Consider the following 25,012-nt stretch of genomic DNA (forward strand, 5'->3'; position numbering starts at 1 on the left):
ACAATCTGTATAAGAAATAAGAAATTATAAGACATATTATAAGATAAAATATTTTTTTTCTTTATTATATATATGATAAATAGTTGATTTATAATTATAATTATTGACCTATTTTAATTTTAATATTATAGAAATTATATTCTTAGTACAAATATTTTAATTTTTATAATTTTATTTGAGCTTTGTTAATGAATAAATATTAAGATAACTGAGTATATAATTAAGTGTCTTAAGAATAAAATTCTCACAAATTACTTTAACCCTTTACCACTAATAAAATTAATGAAATTACTTTTTATATGAAAATTATAATTCTTTTATTACATTAAAAACGAATATATTAAAATCACAATTTAGCTTTTTTGTTATATAATTTTTAGTTATTATAATAACTATTAATATCACACCAAAACTGAATTCAAATTAATTAACCTTCGTCATTAATTATTAATAAACTTTAAGCTTTTTTTCATTTACACCACAAAAAATAAAGTTATTAAACTAATGATTAAAAAAGAAAAGGAAAAACTCTTAAACTAATGTTCATATAGTATTTTTAAGAAAATCTTTTTAATTTAAGACAAACTCAAGAATACGTTAAAATCAAATTATATTATTTGATACCAATTAACATAATGTTTCAGACGTTTGAACGGTAATGATAATGTTTAGGAATTAAAACAAAATTCACTCCTTAGATAAAATCTCCGACTAATATGATGTTTGTTAATTTTAATCTACAACTATATATAAAAAAAAATTTATGTATTTATTTTTTAATTTTATATTTAACAAGTATTAAAAAAAATTAATTATATATTTTTTATAAATTTTAACTCAAAATTTTATAAAAATTAAAAAATACGATAAATATATAAAGAGATACTCTTTTTTATTTTTAAGTTTTATCTTAAATTATTATTTTAAAAATTATTCATAGTTTACTTTCGATCGTTATCCTAAATATACATATTTTATCTTTTTAATTTTATATCTAAAAAATATTTTAAAAAATTATTATATATTTTTTATTGAACTAAACTAAACCAGACTGAACCGAAACGAACTGGACCAGACCAGAACGAACTAAATCGAATCGAATAAGACTGGACCAGACCGAAACAAACCAAACCGAACCAAATAAGACCGGACCAGAACGAACCGAATTAAATGAATCGAACAGGACTGAACTGAACATAAATGAACCAAATCGAACCGGATCGAATCAGGTCGCACCGAACTGAACCGAACTGAATCGAACCAGACCAGACCAGACCGACCTGAACCGGACCAGACCAAACCAAACCAAACTAGACCGGATCTAACAAAATCAAACCGGACTGAACTGAACCGAACCGAACCGAACCAGGCCAAACCAGACCAAACCGAATCAAACCAGACCAAACCAAACCGGACCAGACCAAACTGAACCGAATCGAACCGAACCGAACTAGACCAGACCAAATTGAATCGAACCAGACTAGACCAAACTGAACCAAATCGAACCGAATCGAACCGGACTAGACCAAATTGAACCAAATCGAACCGAACCGGGTCAGATCGAACCGAATCAAACCAAACCGGACCATACAAAACCAAAGTAGAGCGGATCTAACAAAACCAAACCGGACCGAACTGAACTGAACTAAATCGGACCAGACCAAACCGAACCGAATCGAACCAGATCGGACTAGACCAAACCGAACCGGACTAGACCAAATCGAACCAGACTAGACCAAATTGAACCAAATCGAACCAAATCGGGTCGGGCCGGACTGAACCAAACCGAATCGAATTGGACCAGACCAGACCGGACCGAACCGAATTGGACTGGACCAGACCGGACCGAACCGAACTGAACTGAATCAAACTAAATCGGGTTGGACCGGACCAGACCGAACCGAATCGAATAAGTCAAAATCAAATTGAACCGAACTGAATTGGACCGAACTGAATTGAACCAAGGAAAATTTTACACTTTCATAATTAAGTAATATAAAGCAAAAATATAGTCACTTTGTAATGTGCGTAAAAAATGTCTCACCAAAAGTTTTTCAGCACCAACACCACAATCGTATGGTCTCTCTTAAACAATTGAAACATAATGTTTTCCACAAATTAAATATAGCAAGTGTATAAACAATAACATAAACAAACTATATACTTTCAATAAAAAAAGATCCTAAGGACAAGCTTGAATTGGTTTGTATTCACCTTTCACACAAATAATTATTTTGTCAAAGTGGAGAATATAGAGTTCCGAAATTGGTAAAAGCCTAAATAGTTAAGAAAAATATTATAAAAAGATGAAAAAAAGAGGTGAATGGGAGTAGTGAAAAATTGAGTATAAAAAAATGAAGAGAATGCAAAAGACATATAAGAGAAGGATAAAATGTTAGTTAAGGTTAAGGTTCAAAAAAAGACATATAAGTTAGGTGGGGTGTGAGGTGTTAGAATTGTAGTGAAAGTGGTAAGGTGGGACGACGAGAGCAAGGGGGAAAGGGCGGCATGACCCTATATAGCAGTGACGGGATGAGAAGCTCACGATCATTGTCTCAGTGGTGGTGATTGAATTAAAGATGGAGTGTGCGCGGTGTTTAGGATAAGAGGCCATTAAAGAAAAAGAAGAAAATAAAATACATAATTCAATTAGTAAACAGTTAACCGATAGAAGTTCAGTTTTTTAAAAATAAACGGTAAAACAAGAGTATTTAATTTCTATTATAAATATTTTTTTTACTTTAATATTTATTTTTTATTATAAATAGTTTAGTTTTTTTTTGTTACTTTAATATAATACAAATAATTATAGTTAAATTTAGTTAGATTAATTTTGTTCATCCCTAAAAGATAAAATAATTTTATAAAAATAAAATATTCTTAAATATAAAAAGAAAATAGAAGAAAAAAAATCATAACAAAAAATAATAGAAATAATGTACAACTAAAGGAAGATATCAAAGATATTCATGAGACGTATCATTATTATATTGGTTAAGTCAATTTTATCAATATTTTTTTTTTCAGAACAATAAATGCTTCCTTTTAATATCTTTATTTATTTATTTTAATTCCTTGATTATTTTTTAGCCTTTCATTACTCTTCGTTTTATTTCAAAAGGTCCAAGTTAAACTTTTTGCAATCTTGATTTATCTTAATAATTCCTTTTAAGAATAGATTTTTATACGATTGGTCATACACATAATTTCGTGCTATAATAAAAGTAATCAAGTCTACTACTACGAGAGATATTAATTTGTATTCCATTGTATATGTTAAATTTTGTCTAAAATAATTACAAATCTCTTCTATAGTGTCAAAATATTAAGGGTAAAGATATAAAATTTAGAAACCATTTTGAAAATTTCATTTAATAGACAACAACTAGATAATGAAATCAAAGAGATGAAGAATGGCATGACAAAGTCTTTTTTTTTTTTTTTATCAGCAAGCACGTGACAACATAAATGCATCAAGTATGAAGGAAATCTCTATAAAATATTTACAAGAAGAAATAAAAAAATACATTTTCCATTATATTAAAATAACGTTAACAGATGATTCATTGTGTTTATTCTTTATATATTGTTATAGATGAATGGAAAAAAAAATTGTGCTCCTATGATTTCTAACAAAAGTCCCATGTTTCAAAACAACCTTCTACCCTTCATAAAGGGACTTCAAGATTACCTATTCAACAAGATTTTTGGAACAAGCTTTATGAAATTCTAAAAACATGATTTCCAAAATAGAATTTCTAGAACAAGAATTTTGAAATGGAATTTCTGAAACATATGAAATACATTTTGTAAATAGCTTCTAGACCAGAAATTTCAAAATATGTTTTCCATAACATATGACATACTTTTTTAGATTAACTTTTTAGAACAAACATTTCAAAACTTATAAGATGCATTTTAGAATAGGATTTCAAGAACAACATTTTCGAAACAAATTATTCAGGACGAGTTTTTTTAAACAATCTTCCCACAAATTATCACCGGTTTACACTCTTTCTTATTGCTTCCTCTCAAAAGGACTGCAACAACAATGGAGAACGAAGGTGCAATGGCAATAACGACGAAATGTAGCTGCAGTGGCATGGTTCAACTATAAAAAGTATTTTAATATTTTTACTTTTAGCATGAATGTTAAACTTAATTCAAATTTCTCTAAAATATTAAAAAATGCAAACAGACAACGCTTGTATTCTCCTTAAAAGTCAATAATAATTATTAGGATATATATTTTTCAGATATAATTAAGTCTTATACTCGATTGTTTAACTCATTTATTTTTTGATCGAAAGTAAATAATTTGTATAAAAATGCGAAAGTATTATAAGTATAACTCACAAGACATATTATAAATAAAATACTTATATATATATATATATATGGGTAAATATTTGATTTATTATAATAATTATTGACATGTTTTAATTTTGATATCGTAAAATAAACTACATTCTTATTACAAATATTTTAATTTTTATAATTTTATTTGAATTTTGTTAACGATTAAATTAAGTTAATTAAGTATATATAATATATTTATCATTTAGTAATTATTAAATCTGTTTGTTAAGAAAAGATTTCACATAAATTACTTTAACACTTAACCATTAATAAAATTTATGAAATTAGTTTTTTTTATGAAAATTACAAAATTTTTATTATATTAAAAACGAATATATTAAAATCACAGTTTACCTTTTTTATTATACAATTTGTAGTTATTATGATAATGTTTAATGTTACACTAAAACTGATTTTAAATAATTAACCTTCTACATTCATCATTGATTATTAATAAAATTTTAAACCTTTTTCATCAAGACCAAAAAAATTAAACTAATGATTCAAAAAAGAAAAAGAAAAAGATCTTAAACTAATGCTCATAATATTTTTAAGAAAATCTTCATAATTCAAAATAAACTCAAGCATAGTTAAAATCAAATTATATTATTTGATCCTAATGTACCAATTAAGATAACCTTTTAAATGGTTGTCTCTGACTCTATTCACTATCCACACCCCAAAATGTCCCTACATGTGTTATTGGTTGAGGTTAGTTGAGTTTTGTCAGAGTGAAAGTACCTTGTGGTTGGGTTTAGTCAAGAACAAAAGCTATCTATGTTTTATGTACCAAAACAAAGGTCAAAATATTTGTGTACTACATTTTTGAATTACGCAATTTTTACAATTTCATTAATCAGATAAATATGTTTATACACTTTCAAAATTTTAATTAAAAGAATAAAACAAATATTTTTTAAATAATTTAATTTTAGAAGATGATTTGTAAATTGATTCTAAAAATTAAAATGATGAAAGTGACGACTTTCAAAACATGTTTAATATTTTTTTAAACGATGTTTAAAAAATTGTTGCGTGTGGAACTAGGATAGTTCTATTGTTTGGCAATAATTTACAGAGCTATTAATTCCACCCAATTTTATGGTTGGAACATAAAAAGAAATCTCTTTCTTTGTGAATACAACTATAATTTGCTCATTTTATTGGCACCTCTCTATTTTCCATGCCAACTGTTAATTTACTTAAACAGTTTGTATGGTAAATTTTTAAATAATTTGTGATATTTCAATATTTCAAAAATTAATTAGGTTTACGCAAGCTAATTAAATGACCTGAAATTTTGTAACATTAATTTTGAAAAATTTAAAACTGTTATAAATCATATTCTTAAAGTTGATATAAACCTCATCCCTAAATTATATAAATTTTAAAGAAAAATTAAAAACAAAAAGTTGTTTTAATTTATGATATCCGTCCCATATAATTTTGGCAAATTATTATTAATAAAGTTTCATGAAATTATATAAATACTTATATTTTTTTATTTATACATTACACTGACTATTTAATCTTTTTGATCGATAGGAAAGGTGACTATAACTATTCAAAAAACATAAAATGTTTGTATATTTTCACAAAAGTCCAGGAATAATTAATAGAATTTACTTCAAAATTTATCGTTTGTCAATGTTTAGTATATATGATTTACATAAAAAAAAAAACTATTCACAATAAGCAACTGTGATGAAAAATAAAACATACTGTATATAATCAATATTAATTTTTTATTATAATAGTACTTATAAACAAAATTTTAGTTTTACTATCTTTGTTTACCGTCGTAATGCCTGATTCCACTATTTATCTATTTGTATAGATAAAGTAATTAGTGTTTCGAAATTGAGAGAGTGAGAAAGATGATAACTACTCCTTTCCTTCTTTTGATCTTTGATCATGACTTATAAATGAAGCCCAAGATGAATTTGCACTTAAGGCAAGAAAATATTAAAAAAAAATACAGTTATATATATATTTTAATTTGATTAGAAAGAAAATGAAAACGAAACATTGACTTTCAAAAATAAAATTATAAAAATAACCTCTTTTTTTTTTCTTGTTCGTGTACAATGAGCCGATGAATAAACTTGTCTCATCATACCTTTGGACTCACCAAATGAAAAGATAAAAAAAAATGTATAAAAATTATTTAATTCTCTACTTTATGAACTAAATAGGTTTTGAGTTAAATTGGATTAGCCTGTTTATTCCGTATAAATAAAAATTGTTGCTATTGTTAATACCGTGATATAATAGTACATGTACATAGTATTTTGTCACGTGTACACAATACGTAGCCTGCTCTGCCTCTCTTCTTTCAGATATCTGACGACGAAGACCTTGTCATGTTAGAAGAATTTTAATTGTTTTATTCTTCTGAATGATCAATGTATTTGAAATTCGAATTGTATCGGAGACTTTGATTGATAACTACGATTTTTTTTATAACATTATTATTTATTTATTTTGTTGGGAAATTGGGTGAGTTGACTGAGGCCGTTCAAAGTTGGTGATAAACTAGATGGAGTGAATGGAGTTTAGTTGGATCTGGTACATGTGTAATAGTTGAATTAAAGTTTTTGCTCTTACACTTACACAGTACTGAATAAAGGAATTATGAATGTTTTGGTGTTTTTGGTAGATCTCATTCCAAGAGAAACGCTTCCTGAAGCTAGTGTGGTTTTAGGGTGTACTTTTTTTTCATTATCTATAGATTACATTACATAACTGGGTCAGTGATGGCAGCAGCAGGTAGGTCCATAAACAACAGCGTCCTCGTTTTAGGTACTACAACAAATGCACCACCATACATGTACAACCTACGTACATCTTCAACCACTACCTAAGTGGCAACCTCATTTTCCTTTTCTTTCTTGGGAAACGCTGAGCATTTCTGCTCTTGCTTTCTTAAATTGTGTTAATGGATCTCGTACAAATGCAACCATTTTCTAGTGTAGAGTGGGAAAACTCTCGCTTCTCTTACCTTCCATTGTTTCTTCAGTATATACGTTTTTGCTTACACTATCATTGCTTTATCACCAATTAGATCGTTGTTAAGGTGTGTAATATCGTTGTTGCAAAGTGAAGTTATGCTCCTCATTCTGCTTCTGCCATCTTGGGTATATATATTCCTGAAAAAGGAATCGGAAAGAGACAATGGTGATAGTCAAAAGCACACGATGGTGGGTTTTGAAAATTACGCTAAGTATGGGAAGTTCTTATAGAAGGTCATTGCGTGGAGGTGCTTCTGAAAAAACATTGTCATTTTTTATGAAGATTATGAAAAGTTTTTGTTGTTGATGCTGTCCCTGTTGGTGTCTCTTGTTCCTTGTTCGTGAAAAAAATGTTTGAATCAGACAGGGGTGAATCTTCTCATGTGTATAATGAAACAAAGTAAGTTATTGGATGTAAGCATGTGTTGGTGATGAATACGAGTGGGACTAAAGGTTATTTTTCCGTTAGCTAGATTCGAGTCACGAGAAAGTGAAGCAAGAAAGTGGCTTGTTTGATCTGTGGCAAGTTGTTGCATACAGTAAACTTCATTCCAATGAGACTACACAAAAGTGGAGTGGTTGCTCTCCACAATGCCTTTTAAAAACATAAGAGTAAAAAAATTCTTATACGGGTCAATTTAAGGCAGAAAAAAGTTTCACATAAGAAAAAACACTTAGATACTGTACTTGAAACTGTAGCACGGGTAGATTGAAAGAGAAACTCGTCAGATGTAAAATATTTACATTGTCTTGCACTTTTACTCACTAGACCAATTCTTTGAAGTTCACTATGCTCTTTCTTATGGGTTGGATTTTATGACATATAACATCTCATTTGGTTTTAGAGTCTGATCCGAGTAATCTACTCCAAAGCTTTCTATCCGCAAGCTTCCCCTTGGATCTTTCTGTTTGTTTGCTTCTACTTGCTGGTTTTGCCATGACTCTGCTGCAGAACCGAATAAAACCCACTATGGCTTTTATATAAATTTGATGTTAGAATGTTGTCTATGAAACTACTAACAAAAATATAACAAAGACTGGTATAAATCAGGACTCTTATACTGTTTTAAAAATTAAACTTTAAACATTACTCAATTTTACAAAATAGTGTTTTTTTTTTTTTTATCTGAGGTATACTAGATACCATTTGGGCCTTCTGGGGCCATTAGGAATGAACCACTTGTGATGTTTCCTTGCAAGGCATGCAATTGCAGAGATGGTGAGGTTGTTTTTGCTTGAAGTGGTCCACTATCGTTGAAAGTGAAAACCAGCACTTGTTTTTTTTTTCTTTCCCGTTTTTCCCCCACATGTCTTTGGTATATTGATCGTGGCGTGTGTTTAACATCCCATTATTTCGATAATGGTTATGCTCTTTCATTTCTTGCAACTTAGAGAACTTATGATGGTTACGTTTCTTAAAGATGGTGGCATAGACACAAGTAGTGATGAATGGCAGTGGTTAGTACGACACGAATTGCGTTAAAGAAGACGAAGGTATGGACATTAGTAGTGATGAGTGGTAGTGGTTAGTACGACAAAAATTGCATGGGAAACAACAATGAAATCATTTCATTTTGAAAAACAAAAATAACACCGAAATAATTCAGATCATCTTATAGTATTTTGGCCTTAAATATTTATGCAGATAGGATTTAATAATTATGTTATTGAAATAGTTTGAAGCTTTTAAAAACTTTATCATATTGCGGTGCGGAAGTTAAAGCATGTTCTTGAAGCTCATAGTTTAATCATTTGAAACCCGCTAAATTTAAATAATCAGCACCCCATAATCCCCATGCGCGTGTGCCCCTTGTTTTGTTACAGGTTCTTTTCATGGCTTCTTCTGCTTTCACTGCTTATTCCTTAACATTTTTTCTTCAATATATATATCATCAGATTCTAAATAGTGTATATATTATAGTCGGTGCTGAATTTTTTTCAAACCTCCATTGATGTTTCTATTTCTCTCCCTATGTATATTTTTCGTTGTTAAATTGTTGTGATGGTGACAAAAGAATGCATAAAGAAGAATAGGAGCTTGACATAGTAATTGTATTTTGACTAAAAAGGGCAGCCATTGGCCAATAGAATACTTATTATTATTTTATACATTTGGGGAAGGTGCCCCAAATTGTTGCGGTCTCCTCGAGTACTGCTTTGTTTTTTATTTGTCCATAGAGAAATGAAACCCTAGTTGACGAGTTTCACAAACCTTGACCCACTTGTGGAAATGTGATAATTATTATGAGAAATGTGTTACCCAAATGGAATGTTCGTGAAACTGAAAAAAGGGGCAAGCTTTGATAATATATATATATATATATATATATATATATATATATATATATATATATATATATATATATGATGTATGATAATTTCGTAACTGGGGCAATGATGATCTGGTATAAAAGAACGTGAACAACTGAATGTTTTTGCGCAGTGTCCAGAGCATGATCGATCGTGTTCTGCATAGCCTTTAAAGGAGGATCTGCAGAAGGTGTTGAGTGCCTCCATAATAGCCTGAAAAAAACTCTGATACCAAAAAATATAAAGCCAAAGGGATAAAAATAAACATAAAAATGAAAATGAAAATGAAAGGAATCCCACTCACACCTGCATGATTACATCTTTGGCTAAGAACAGGAAGGGTTGGGTCAAAGAACAAAAGTTACTAATGGGTGATCCATTATCATTATTATTCATTCATTCATATATATATATATATATATATATATATATAAATATCATCACCACCCTTTATTTTCCCAAACCCATTAATTACTTGACTTTTCTTCCCTCACTATATATATATATCTGTCATGGTTTTAGAGGGTGTTCTTGGTAAAACTATCCGCCAACTACGGTGGATCTAACTGCAGAGATGGCAGAAGAGAAGGTGAAAGTGATGACTTCATGATCAAACTGTCGTCTGGTCACACACACACGGCACACAGGCTCAAGCCAGGCAAGTTACTGATGAAGCCTATATATATATAATATAGCTATTAATTTTTGTTCCACTATAGGTAGATATGTGGAACTAGATGTGGTTGGTGTTTGTTTTTCCGCTGCCTTATTATTTGTCTTCAACACAGTTCGGAGAGAAACATGTTACATAGATAGAAAATATATGACTGGAAGGATATTGAAGTCTATGCTGAGATGAGTTCACTTTTCATTAGGTAGAGCCTAGCTAGCTACTAATTAGGGATGGAATCACCTTCTGTATAATTTTTTTTTTCTTTTCTTGCCCCCTTTCTGGCTGCATCATATGTTTGTCCTTTTATGAATTTTGGGATTTATCTGTCGCGGACTGTTAATTGATTCCGTCCAGATAAAGAACATAAATTTCTTTCTTTATTATGGGATTAATTAAGTGATTCTTGTTATTAAGATGTGATCTTTTTGCTTCCTTTGATCTATGTCAGATCCTACCTCCTATTTGCTTAATCAATTCCTTGTTTATTTTGTCTAAAATATAAGGGTTTTGGACATATATATATGAGAGAGATTAATCTGAGAGAACCCTATTCTGTTGGTTGCTTCATAACCTGCTTCTCGTTTTGAAAAATTTGGTACATTAATAAGGATGAGAATAATACATAAGATAGTATCTGTAACTGAAGGTTTTGTTCATGTGGCAATCAAATAACTCACTGTTTGTAATGGTGTAAAAAGCTAGAAGATAGAATGTGAATTGCAGTATTGAAGTTGAACAGAAGATGCAGAAAATTTCAAAGTGAAAGTAAGTTGGAATGTATGAGTTGATTTTATGCAAATGGAGTGAATTAAAGTGTGCATGAAAGAAAGAGAGATATTGAAGAGGGAAGATTCGTGTATGTGACTATATAGCCACAGTGCGTAAGAAAATATTTTATTTATAGAGTGAGAGATTGCTCAAGAAATTCATAATTGACTTGAAAGTTTACCTGCCAAAGCTAGAATGTGAATCACGGTTTCATCCGACAACATAATTCCACCGCCCCATAAAAAGCAGAAGAAATTATTTGCATTTTGATTTAGATGGCTTCTGGATGAACTGCACGTGTAGTCAGAAAAAAAGAAAAAAGACAAATAAAGGTGAATTTTATTCCTTCCAATTTAAAAAATTTATATGTTTTATTCCTTTCATCTTTGTTCGAATTTGAGTAGGAGTTACACGTCAATCGGAGAGATAAGATCGATTCATATTCATAATATTCAAATGCTACAATTCTCATTTTTGTAGAGTTAACTTTAAAAATTCACTTCTAACGAATTTTACGCGACTAAATTACATGAATTTTCTTTATATATTCCAATGGTGATATTATATTACAGTTAATTAACTCCTGATCAATTTGCTACATCACGTACTTAATGCAATATTACGACTGGCAAGTTAATTGAGTTTAATTTAAAGGGAAAATAACTTTACTGCAACAAACTTTTTTTTTTAAATTATAGTATTATAGTAGGAAAAATTAATCCTCGGATTCAGTAAATAACAAAATTTTAAACGCAAATAGTGTAAACTCCCCTTGTTAACATGTTTCTATCGTATATCCAAAGAGTAACCAAAATTCAAATGCTTTACCATTAATTAAGGGATAGTATGAGTTGAAAAGAAAAGAAAATATATACTATAGAGATTAATAAAATAATAATGTTAACATACTCTAGGGAAAAAAAATCTCACGAACTCAATTTCGTTAAGTTCTTAATTACAGAACTGCTAAAACTAATAATGTTTACAGAAGTTGTTTGATAAATATTGATTAATGACTTGGCTTTAGTTTAGATTACACTAGACTATAGTTGTTTGGATAAATAGCTAAGGTGTTGTTTAAGTTACTTTTTTTTACAATAACCTCTACAAAAAGGAATTAAGAAGTAAAAGACATTAGCTATCTCTATAACTTAAAATCCATTACGTATTTTAATTTATATAGTTTTTTCATTTAATTTTTTCCACAGTTTAGGTTTAAAATGTTTGTTTTAACGTATACATATTTTACTTTCACATTATATCTTAAAAGCTGTAAAACTTATTATTCTGACAATGAATTAAGTGTTCGTTAATAAGTGCTTCTATTCATAAGTTGAATATGTAAACAACTAAGAAAGAAAACTAAAGGAGATATAACTAGTTCGTTCTAAAAAGAATGTTTATTATTATGAAAAGAACAAAATTATAAAAAAAAAAATCTCAATAATTTATTTATCTTACAATGATCACTAAGAATTGTTTTTCCGTTTTCAGCTCGATATTTTTATTAGAATCCTATTCTCATGTTTATACTAGAATATAAACAACACTAATTTCTTCTTATTAATGATTTTATTAATTTAACCATTATTAATTTAATAAATGATTAATAACTATTAACTACAATATATATATATATATATATATATATATATATATATATATATAAGTAGATTTAAGTAATACAATATATTCCGGTATAAAAGAGATAGTAGTAAAAAACCTTTATTTATACCAATACATATGACCAAAAAACTTTTTTTTTTCTCTTTTATTAGAAGATACATGGATGATGGATGTAAGTGATTGAAATGCTATTCAAGAAATATATAATCTTTAAATTATGGTGACTTATTTGCAGGGAGGATAATCAGGAAAACAGAATACAAATTACACATGAGTTCAAATTATATATAATCCTTATATAAACTATTGAATTTTTTCCGATGTATTAGACTTACAATTGATTTATTAATAAAGTGGTGTTATCTAAAAAAAGTTTTATTATTTAAATAATATAAATTCATACAAGAAATTAATTTAATTTTTTTAACTTATAAAGTAATATATATATATATATATATATATATATATATATAAAAGTAGTGTACTCAATGCATCATGAATTAATTCTTAAGAATTGGATTCTTAGAAAACAAATAGAGGTACATGATCAACAACAACAAAAAGAAAGTATATCTTCATAAATAAAAAAATTTAGAACTAAAGTACAGTTGGAATGGGAAGCAGGGGATGCACTCTGATGACCACTCCATGACTCTCTTTCTACAGATAAATTTTGCAGAATCTCTAAGATTAAAGAACTTAAAACAGTAACGCAGTATCTGCATACCCATTTTGAAGGGCTGAAACTAATCTAATTGGGCTAACCATAAACTGAGAATGTAACAAGCTAAGAAGTCACTAAGAGCGTTGAAGAGTTACCAGAATGCAAGCCAAAATTGGTGGTAAGAATGTGAGAACTATTCTTATTAAAAAGAACCTGGTAATTCTCATAATAAGCAACATTATGTAATATCAGTTGTTAAGTTTTCAGATAATCAATGTGGTGAAGACTGTTTGATTATAGTTTACTGTGAAGAGTGGTCTGTGGTCGAAGACTATATCAGTGACTAAATTTGTGAGCAATTTAGTTAAATGAAACATAGGTAGTATTTAAAAACACTTACTCCATAGACTCTGTTACTGAACCAGGGCAGGTGCATTGCTCAAATTTACATTTCTGATTAAGCCCACATCGAGTGGTACTGTAGAAGTCGGTGTAATGATCATACTACAATAGGAAGAGACTGCTAAGGTGATGTTCACGGAGTCATGTGATAAGCACAAAGCCAATTATTCTTTCGCCTTTTGCTAAAGAATACCGTGTGTTTGTCATACTACAAGTAGCATACGAGTCTTGATAAAAGGTTCTGCAATATTAGTTGAATTTTCATTAATTATTATTATTCTGTGTACTCCTGAAATAAGTATTTATTGGATTTTTCTGAATAGGTTTCATGTCTTTCAGCTTTAACAGTGATGTATCTTTCAGCTTTAACAATGCAATATTAGTCTTTGCTTATTAATTTAGTATCTGTATTTCTTGTGTTTGTGTCTTTATTGAAACTTTTTCTTTAGTTTGTATTTTATGAAATCTATCCTTTACTATTTTTCTTTTTTGATGACTCGGTATCTATATTTGACTTAAATATAAATAAAATATATGGTAACAAAGCAACTGCATGATTTTATTAGTTGTAATATTTATACATATCTCGGTTGAATGTCCTCTACAACGACGATAATAAAGCAAATAAATTCAACTTTTGAACTAAATGTGAGCAATTTAATTAAATGAAATGTGGGACAGTATTGAAATACAGTCACCTCCGACTGGTATTGAAATAGGAATGATGCATTGTCCAATTTCACATCTATATCAAAGCCCACATGAATGGTACTAAAAAGATACCATTACAGGGGCCATGCAAAGCGAATTATTCTTTAGCCATTCACTAAATACTCAAGAATTTCGAAAGTCTTGACAAAGGACTTGGTAATGTTAGTGTGTTTTTGGAAGGAATCTCGACAAAGGACTCTGTAATGTTAGTGTAACATAGAATTTTTTTTCAAAGAGATTGCAATTCAACGTGTAAATCAGATTTTCTTTGAAGAGGTTGAATATCATTTCCTCCATAGTTTTGTATGAGTTCTATTCTTGCTGTGTCCTCTTAAGTGGACAAACATCTTTTAAGAAGTTTGACATGAAAGTTGGTTTTACTAATTCTGTTTCAGTGTTCTTCCCCTCAAAACCTATTAATAACGGTTACCTATTAATAGTTAGTTTTACACAATTTAATTCATTTATTAATAGTGATATGCATGGATTTTATAGGACTGAGAATAAGTTAGATTTAGTTTGGATGGACAGACTGCTGAGCACCCTCAACCAAAGATTCATCACAACACATCCTTAACGAGTTGTAAAACCAACTTTGAACTAAACTGCAGACAAACACACGGTATTCTTTAGGAAAAGGCGAAAGAATAATTCACTATGTGTTTAACTCACGGCTCCGTGAAAAGCAACTGAAGTGCATTTCCATTATATTATGATCCTAGATCTGTTCTTACACTACGGTAGTCGATGTGGACTTCAATCAGACATAATTCAGTTTTATTTGATTTTTTTTTTATTTAATTCAATCAGACATGCGTTTTTATTTGATATGCATTTAATATAAAATTTTAATTAGATCTCTACTCTGACTTTGGATAAATTCTTTACAGTTTCTATTATTATAAAATAATTAAACATCCTTTTGAAAGAATTATAAAACTATTGAATATTTTATAAAGAAAATTTATCAAACAAAGAAACATGTTATAACTTCTTTTTTGCATAATTATTTATATTTTATAATTTTAAATTTTCTCACAAATAATTGTTATATAATTTAAATTTTAAACACCACTTTCAAAGAACCACTTTCAAAGAGTCATGAAACATTTGATATAAAAATTATCTTATAAAAAAAATTATCAAAAATAAATGTATAAAAGTTTCAACTAATAATTATAGGAAATTCTCAAAGGCCCAGGGTAAACCCAGGCCCAAGAGGGGGTTTGGAAATAGTTTTCAACCAGCAATAGACGCGCCTTAGTTAGAACCTCACTAGCTGCGTCATTGCCCCAAGCGCAAAGATACTTTACATAGCTGTCTGACTAGTTATGTATTAGCATTTCTCAGTCTCAACAAATATTCATTTCCTATGTGGGACTGAAATCACTGAACTTTTTAGACAAATACAGCTTTCCAAAGTAATGGCCAATTGAGTGACAATTTCATGCGTTTTATCAGTTTGTGCGGAGTTAGCTGCATTATCCTACTAATGTTGCACTAAGATCCTATGGCTTAAGAGTGTCAATAATTATTTTGTATGATGTTCGCTGCAGTTTGACTATCTTAAGAGTTTGGAGATTGAAAAAAAGATCGACAAAATCAGATGGTGCCTAACAGCTAATGGGCCCTCTGCCTTCTCTCTACAAAAGATAAAATGATCAAATTTTGGAAGATATGCTTAGTGCTGTCATTATTCAATTCAATGACAAAATGTGCACAAAGTTTTATGGTGGAGGAACTAACTTTTGGTCACTTGTTTCAAATGCACACAGTTTTTTTTTCAGGAGATGTATTAATGCTTGAGCTCATGTATCTTTCTAATTGGATTCAAATTCAATTGGCAAGGCTTAGCCTTCTGAAGTTACCAATTACATTTTTGAGGTGTACTTATTAATAGCATGTTGTAGTATCACAATGAGTCTGTCATGCATGGTGCTCTGTCAAGGGTATTTAAACCTTTTGCTTGTGTAAACGTTTCTTGCCCCCACATCTTTTTGGCCTATAACTGTACGCATATCTATAAATAATTTATTATAAACAGTAAATATATAAGATCAACTAACAAAACTCTGCTAAATAATCCAAAGTACCTTATATTCAGTAATAAAACAATTTATAAAATATTCAACGTATTCTATTTATTAAATTATAACACTTATGGCTTCTTTTTTTTTAATTTGAAAACACTGAATGACTCGATCAACTTCAAGCCTTTATAATCAAATTCCAAAATAATATATGATATCCATTAAACTAAAATGTAAGTGTGATCGCATATAATCCATTAAAATTAAATCATAATTTTAAGTTTCTATATAAAAGATCTATATTTTAATATATCTTAACTAACCAAAATGAAACTACAATGGTTTCAAAACTATTGGTTTATATAATTATATAAATATACATATACAATTTATTTCTTTTTCTTTTAACTAAAATTATATATATATATATATATATATTGCATTTAGTATATAATACGGTCATGTGTTGTTTCAATATTAATATATGTATTATAATGAAAACATATTATAATAAATAAAAACAAACTCCAAGGATAATTTGATGTTACGTATCATAACAACCATCCAATATTAAATGAAATCGTTGCTTTAAAATTTTCACACACCAATAAAGCCTCTCATTACCATTTTCGTAATAGTGATAAGAAAAGAAGATCAAATTAGAAAAATACCACATCAGAGCCATACTGATATACCAAAACTAGACTTTGACTTTTGCTCATATCAAGAGAATCCAACACATCCATGCTATAACCATTTCTGCATAATCAAAATATCGCACCCACAATTTAACCACGATCCAGAACTTAGTAATTAAACACTTAACAAGCCAAACTCTATTGTTCATCACCCAATTACGAAACTTTTTGCAGACATTTCATAGAAATAAAACATTGATTCAGCCGGTGATAAAAATCACGCCTACGGTGATAAAATAAAGAAAAGACGTCTAGGGGTCCCACTGAAAAGCTACAATTCACTTTGATCTTGTATTGCAACTCCTCCAGGACAATTTCCAACGTTAAATAAAAGGTTTGCAAAGTCGTTGGAACAAAGTACGACATGAATAATGAAAGAAAAATTAGAATACACCCCACGGTTACTTATGCAGCATCAAATCTGGTCAATAGAACAAAGCTACCTTTTCACCAAACCACCACAAGAACCCTGCACTGCAACAGAGAGGACCTTTATGTGCATGCTAGGGATTTCAAAAGACCAATTAAAGAAGACCCAAATCAATAAAATGCATGGCTACTCAAAGGAACCCCTGGCTAAACATTAACAAGACAAATTTGAAAGAAAAACGTGAACAATCACAACATACCTAGGTTCAGATTAAGTTCTTTCCTAAAGCGACTAACAAAGAGAATTTGAGAACCTCGCGACAACAACCACCTTGCACACCATGCGTGTTGACGTGAAGCCCTCTGGGAGAATCCAAAACGTTGCAATACAAAGTGAAACCACACAAAAATAACGCGATCTCATAAACCCTTGGCAGCACCATCTAACTCCCGCATCGCTTATCAACCACGTCCCTTCTTGTCGTTTCATGGAAACCTTCGCGGTGGGCCATCATGGTTGCCCTAGAAACTACGCCTTAAGCCTAAAGGTGAACGTCTGTGATTAAAATGCAACCACCCAGGTGAACGAAAGGAACACGAAACCCACGCAGAACCTAGGGTTCTTTCCACAAGCAAGGGAGTGTGTGAATTGAAGGAACAACAAAAATAAAAATAAACGCCACCATAGCGCTGAACAAAGCAAATGTAAAAGGAAAACGAAAATATTCTCACATCAAACCACAAACACAAACAAAGAAAGTCCCTAACTTGGAAATTCCGCTAAAATTGCTCTAATGTTGTCCCTCTCTTGAGGCCTTTTTGGCAGCCACAACCAAAAAAATTAAAGATTATGATTTTACTCTAGATAAGGTTCAATCACATATCCTTCCAATTACCAAACCTAGTAGTAAAATAATAAGCAATTAAATTAACATACAATTGACATACTTGAACCCTTTTTAACATAACCAAGTACTCTTAACTAGCTAATACATTTCTACATCATAAAATTAACATTAAATATCATAAAGACTTCCACTATTTGTATTTAGTAAATAATTATTTATTTAATTATTTAATTTTCTTGGATCTTAGAAGGAAAAACTCCCACCTGCTTCTATCCTCTTTATGCATGTTCGATTCAACGCCTTTATATCTCTTCAAGTTGAAGAGAATCCTTTTCAGACTATTAATTCTCGATAGATTATTTTGTTCCAATAGTTTTAGTCGGCCAATTTCAACTTTGTAAGCCGGGATGTGATTTTGGTCCAATTCTTTCAGCCTCGCTAGGTCGACTTTCCGATTCTTCCCTAAATCCTTTTGCCAGCCAATTTTGTCCACGCATTCTTTGATAACTGGAACGAATTGGTTCATATATTCAGTAAGGCCCTAGGTTTGTTGTTCAATTTGATCCAGTGGGTTTGTTGTCCAATTCGACCCAGTGGATTTGTTGTCCAATTCAACCCAAAGCCGTAACTAACGAGATTGGAGGAGGTTGAGAGGCCTCAATGATGAGTTCAGATTGATGACTCTGATTGCCAGTCATGAAAACGAATTGAAAATTGAGAAGTAAAAATTAAAAAAAAAACAAAATAATAAAATGAAAATTATTAAATAAAAAATAAATATAAATGAATAAGATGAAAACTACAAACTAAAACAAATAAATAATATGAAAATAATTAAATAAAAAAATACAATAAAAAACAAACAATAAATACAATAAAATAAATGCAAGAAATAATAAATAATAATTTAAATTTAAATACAAAATATACAAAATACTTAATATGAATACTTCTATTTTTTTGTCAAAGTAAATACTCGAATTAAATAAATAAAGACTCGAAGTAAATATTTTGCCCGATTAATAAATTACATTTATGGAGGCTTTTTTATGCATACACACTTCCAAAAGAATGTGAGACAAAAAAACATTTACACAAGCATAATGTTCAAATGGTGTGTCGTTTTAAGAGATATCATTTATACCCTTCACATGCTACTTTTACAAACGGTATGTAATTTTAGAGAATATTATCTATACCCTTCACATGCTATGATTGCTACTTTTATAAACAATATGTCATTTTAGATATCATTTATACCTTTCACATGCTACTCTTACAAACGGTATGTAATTTTAGGAAATATCATCTATACCTTTCACATGCTATTGCTACTTTTACAAACGGTATGTCATTTTAGAAAATATCATTTATACCCTTCACATGCTACTTTTACAATATACTTCACATGCTATTTTTACAAACAGTATGTCACTTTAGAAGATATTATTCATACCTTTCACTTGCAACTTTTACAAAACAAACGGTGTACCATTTTATGGATATCATCTATACTCTTCACATGTTACTTTTTACTACTTTTGCAAACGATGTGACATTTTAGGGGATATCATCTATATCATTTACATGCTACTTTTACAATACGCTTCACATGTTATTTTTACAAACAATATGTCATTTTAGGGATATTATCTAAATTCTTCACATGCTACTTTTGAAAATGATATGCCATTATTGAGGATACAATTTGTACCATTCACATGCTATTTTTGCTACTTTTACGAACGATATATCATTTTAGGGGAAATCATCTATACCTCCACATGTTACTTTTACAATATCTTTTTCATGTTAGAAAAGAAGTCTCACATCAATAAGAACTTACTTTATGGCTTACTTTTCATGTTTTCATGTTTTAAAAAAAGAGTTCAGTGTTTCCTTAGTAAATCATTCCAAAGTGTCTTAATTTTTATTCCTTTTGCTTTATTGCTTGAGACTTGAGAGAAAAATTAAGAGAGAATATTAGTTTCTTCTATGAGAGAGAATGTTAGTTTCTCCTCTAAGATTAATTTTTCCTCTTTCGAGAGTGGTTGTCATTGTTTTCTCCTTGAGAATAGAGAATGATATGTAATTTTTCTTTTCTTTGAATAAATTATATTCATCGCATAATATTTTATTATTATTTGTATTTTATTTATTTATTTATTTTTGTTTATTTTTTAATTAATCATTTTCATTTCATTTTTTTTGTTTTAGTTTTTAATTTTTGGTTCTTTTCCATGACCGGCAGCCAGAGTCCCTATGAACCCATCACCTAGGCCTCTCAACCTTTCTCATTCTCCTCTAAGCTAGGGGTGTCAAAACGGGCCAACCCGGCCCGTTTTGACCCGGGCCGATTTTGACCTGCTTTACATGGACCGGGCCGAGCTGGCCCGAAATAGTGAAACGAGTTGCATTTTTGGACCCGACCCGTGGGTTGGCGGGTTAGCGGGTTAGCGGGCTGGCCCGTCAACTTTTTCTCATATGTTTGATTTATGGTCCAAAATCAGATTTCAATGTATAAGCAATGGTGTATAAGCAAATTGTGAAGAGAAAAGGAATATGGTAAACGAATTATGGTGTAACATATTAATCTCTTTGTTTGAAAATTGAAAGATCAGAAGGTGTAATTCAAACATATGGCATTTGAAATCGAAAGCGTGACACATACTAATATTTATCATTAACTTAAACTTTTCGTAATCTTGTTGATTTATTAATTATACGCAAGCAGAGTTGTTGGCCACATACGCTTCTCATACATCACTTTCTTAATTACAGATTGCTTTTTGAGTGGTTGATAGCGTGCATAAACCTTCTCATCCACCAAAAGCCAAAAGGTAAACTAATAACCTTCACTTACAAAATTTAAATTGGGGGAAAATTTAAGGATGAACAGCGATTAACGGATGAACGGGATAAACAACGCAATTGGGGGAAAATTCACAGAATGGGTCGGGTGTCGGAAATCACAAAATCAGAAATTTAGGGTTACGAAAATCAGGAATTTAGGTTACAAATCAGGAGAAAGGGAACCAGAATGCAAATTACGAACAAACTTATCTTCGCGGTGGCCGTGGTGGTCGGAATCGTCCACCAATCGCAGTCCGATGGTGGCTCTGCGTTCTCTGTGCACTGCGCTATTTTCTCGTTGCTGCCAGCGACGTGGTGGATGTCACGGTGGAGGAGAAGCGGGTATGGCCAGCGGCGACGTGGTGGCCAGCGTGTTTCGTGGTGGCCAGCGACGACGTGGGTGGAAGAGAGGCGAGTATGTGTATGGCGCAGAGAAGAGGGTCGAGAAGAAGAGTCGCAGTCTCAGTCGCAGAGTCTGTGAGGTGTTTGGGCACAGAGTGTGTGAGGGAGGGATATTAAAAAAATTGAGCACGTGCTGTTTGTTTTTGTTTTAGTAAATGATACGGGTCGCGGGCTGGCCCGTTTTGACCCGCAGGTTGGCCCGACGGGCCAACGGGTTTGACGGGCCAGGCTGTTTTGGGTTGGCGGGCTGAATTTCTTGACCCGGCCCATGCTTTTTCTGTCGGGCTGGCGGGCCGGCCCGTCGGGTCCGGCCCATTTTGCCATCCCTACTCTAAGCCTCTCCTAGTCTCATTTGTTACGGCCATGGGTCGAATTGGATGACAAACCCAGGGTGTGGCAGAATTTATGAATCAGCTCGCTCCAATTATTCAGGATTACGGGGTCAAAATTAACCGACTCAAGGATTTAGAGAAGAATAGGAACGCATATATAGCAAGACTGGAGGATTTAAGGAAGAAAAGGGAAGCTGACCAAGTTAGGCTAGAGAATTTAGGGAAGAAACAAGAAGCTGACCTAGCTAGACTGGAGGATTTAGGGAAGAAACGCAAAGCCGACCTAGTTAGGCTAGAGGATTTAGAACAAAATTAGATCCCAGCTTACAAATCTGAGATCGGGCGGCTAAAAATATTGGATAAATATAGTTTAACCCATTTTTTTTGACCCACTTTTAACTCACTCATTCTATCACCATTAGATGATCTATTTTGATTCTTTAGAGTGATGTGATGTGATGATGATCTAATGGTGATTGAAGTAGTGGGTTAAAAGTGAGTCAAAAAAAATGGGTTAAATAATCATTGTCCAAAAATATTAGAACAATATCATCTGGCCAAAATTCATAGTCTGGAGAGGGATATAGAGGAGTTAAATCGGACCTTGCACATACATAAAGAGGATAGAAGCAAGTATCTAAATCAGTTGAGCGTGGCAATATTTGAAAAAGAAGAACTGCGTGCCGTTGCAAGTAAACTGAAGGGTGACATAGATGGGTTGCATCTAGAAAACCTTTCTCGCAACTTCCTCTTATTAACCTGTAATAATTAGCGTTTAAAGTTATATAGGATCATATATGTTTGTAAAAGTGATTGGATGAAAAGAAATACCTTTCACATGCTACTTTTACAAAACAAACGGTATACCTCCTCATGTTACTTTTACAATATCCTTTATATGTTAGAAAGGAAGTCCCACATCAATAAGAACTTACTTTGTGGCTTACTTTTGTGTTATAATAAAAACTCAGTGTTTCGTTAGGAAATCATTCCAAGGTGTCTCCTTTTTTATTCCTTTTGCTTTATTGCTTGAGAGAATAATAAGAGAGAATATTAGTTTCTTCTATCAGAGAATTTTAGTTTCTTTTATAACATTAGTTTTTCTTATCTATAAGAGAGGGGTTGTCATTGTTTTCTTCTTGGAATTAGAGAGAATGATATGTATTTTTTGTTTCTTTGTATAAATTATATCCATTGCCTATTATTTGTTTATTATTTATATTTTTTTTATTTTTTTTATTCTTTAATTAGTTATTTTCATTTCATTTTTTGTTTTAGTTTTTAATTTTAGTTTTATTTATTTATTTATATTATTTTTATTTAATAATTTTCATTTTGTTTTTTTTAGTTTTTAGTTTTTGGTTCTTTTCCATGGCTGGCAGCTACAGTCCCTCTGAATCCATCACTGAGGCCTCTCAACCTCTCTCATTCTCCTCTTAGCCTCTCCTAGTCTCATTAGTTACGGCTTTGGGTCGAATTCGACGACAAACCCAGGGCGTGGCTGAATTTATGAATCAGCTCGCTCTGATTATTCAGGATTACGAGGTCGAAATGAATCGACTGGAGGATTTAGAGAAGAATCAAACGCAGATATAGCAAGACTGGATGATTTAAGGAAGAAAAGGGAAGGCGACCTAGTTAGGTAGGAGGATTTAGGGAAGAAATAGGAAGCTGACCTAGCTAGACTTGAGGATTTAGGGAAGAAACACGAAGCCAACCTAGCTAGGCTATAGGATTTAGAACAAAATCAGATCCCAGCTTACAAATCTGAGATTGGGCGGCTAAAAATATTAGAATAACTAGCCAGAATTCATGGTCTAGAAAGGGATATAGAGGAGTTGAATCGAACCTTGTACATGCATAAAGAGGATAGAATCAGGTGTCTGAATCAGCTGAACATGACAATATTTGAAAAAGAATGATTATGTGCCATTGCAAGTAAACTAAAGGGTGGCATAGATAGGTTGCATCTAGAAAACCTTTCTCGCAACTTTCTCTTATTAGCCTGTAATAACTAGCGTGTAAAGGTATATATGATCATATATGTTTGTAAAAGTGATGCGAAGAAAAGAAATACCCTTCACATGCTACTTTTACTACTTTTACAAACGATATGACACTTTAGGGGATATCATCTATATCATTCACATGCAACTTTTTTAATACGCTTCACATGCTATTTTTACAAATAATATGTCATTTTAGGGATATTATCTAAATTTTTCATATGCTACTTTTGAAAATGATATGCCATTATAGGGGATACCATTTGTACCATTCACATGCTACTTATGCTACTTTTACAAATGGTATGTCATTTTAGGGGAAATCATCTATACCTTCTCTTGTTACTTTTACAATACCCTTTACATCTTAGAAAAGAAGTCCCATATAAATAAGAACTTACTTCATGTTATAAAAAAACCCAGTGTTTCCTTAGGAAATCATTCCAAGGTGTCTCCTTTTTTATTCTTTCTGCTTTATTCTTTGAGAAAAGAATTAAGAGAGAATATTAGTTTCTTCTATGAGAGAGAATGTTAGTTTTTCCTCTAACATTAGTTTTTCCTCTATATAAGAGGGGTTGATATCCCTTAATATGACATATATGCCCTAAAATGTAATACGATTTTCAGTCTAATTATGGTATTGATTTTCAATTTAAAATTTAATCAAATTCCTTTATAAAAATTTAATTTAATTTAATTTTAGTCCTTGTTATTTTTTACTAATTCCAATTTATTCTTATTGTATCAGTTTAAATTTGAACACTTTTAAAATATATTATTGTTTTTCCATATCATTGCTATTGTTATTTATGTGCATGGATCTTCTCCATATACACACATTCAATGTCAGTTATATTCAAAAAATGGTATAATATTCACAATTAACTAAATCATAGTAGCTAAATTCTGAACCAGTAAAAAAGATTGATCAACCTTTTCATGTTAAAGGG

General features: G+C 30.8%; 2 long non-coding RNA genes, 2 other non-coding genes and 1 pseudogene across 4 annotated transcripts; 2 read left to right on the forward strand and 3 right to left on the reverse strand.

The window, feature by feature from the left end:
* The first annotated feature begins 10,104 nt into the window (after positions 1-10,104).
* Positions 10,105-10,823, forward strand: LOC146886550 (uncharacterized). Its single transcript, XR_014995183.1, has 2 exons — positions 10,105-10,338; positions 10,469-10,823. It is a non-coding gene; the product is annotated as an uncharacterized LOC146886550 (long non-coding RNA).
* A 3,129-nt stretch (positions 10,824-13,952) lies between these two features.
* On the forward strand, positions 13,953-14,072 carry LOC114186415 (U5 spliceosomal RNA). The gene has a single exon (XR_003605072.2). It is a non-coding gene; the product is annotated as a U5 spliceosomal RNA (small nuclear RNA).
* Positions 14,073-15,083: 1,011 nt separating this feature from the next.
* Positions 15,084-15,201, reverse strand: LOC114186413 (U5 spliceosomal RNA). Its single transcript, XR_003605070.2, has one exon. It is a non-coding gene; the product is annotated as a U5 spliceosomal RNA (small nuclear RNA).
* A 487-nt stretch (positions 15,202-15,688) lies between these two features.
* Positions 15,689-15,830, reverse strand: LOC114186398 (U4 spliceosomal RNA; annotated as a pseudogene).
* Positions 15,831-17,283: 1,453 nt separating this feature from the next.
* On the reverse strand, positions 17,284-22,290 carry LOC146886551 (uncharacterized). The gene is made up of 2 exons (XR_014995136.1): positions 17,882-22,290; positions 17,284-17,726 (listed from the first exon to the last, which is right to left on the reverse strand). It is a non-coding gene; the product is annotated as an uncharacterized LOC146886551 (long non-coding RNA).
* Between the last annotated feature and the right edge of the window lie 2,722 nt (positions 22,291-25,012).

This window comes from Vigna unguiculata, chromosome 5, assembly GCF_037176805.1.
Source record: "Vigna unguiculata cultivar grain cowpea cultivar isolate G323 ecotype 2 chromosome 5, ASM3717680v1, whole genome shotgun sequence".
Lineage (NCBI taxonomy): Eukaryota > Viridiplantae > Streptophyta > Magnoliopsida > Fabales > Fabaceae > Vigna > Vigna unguiculata.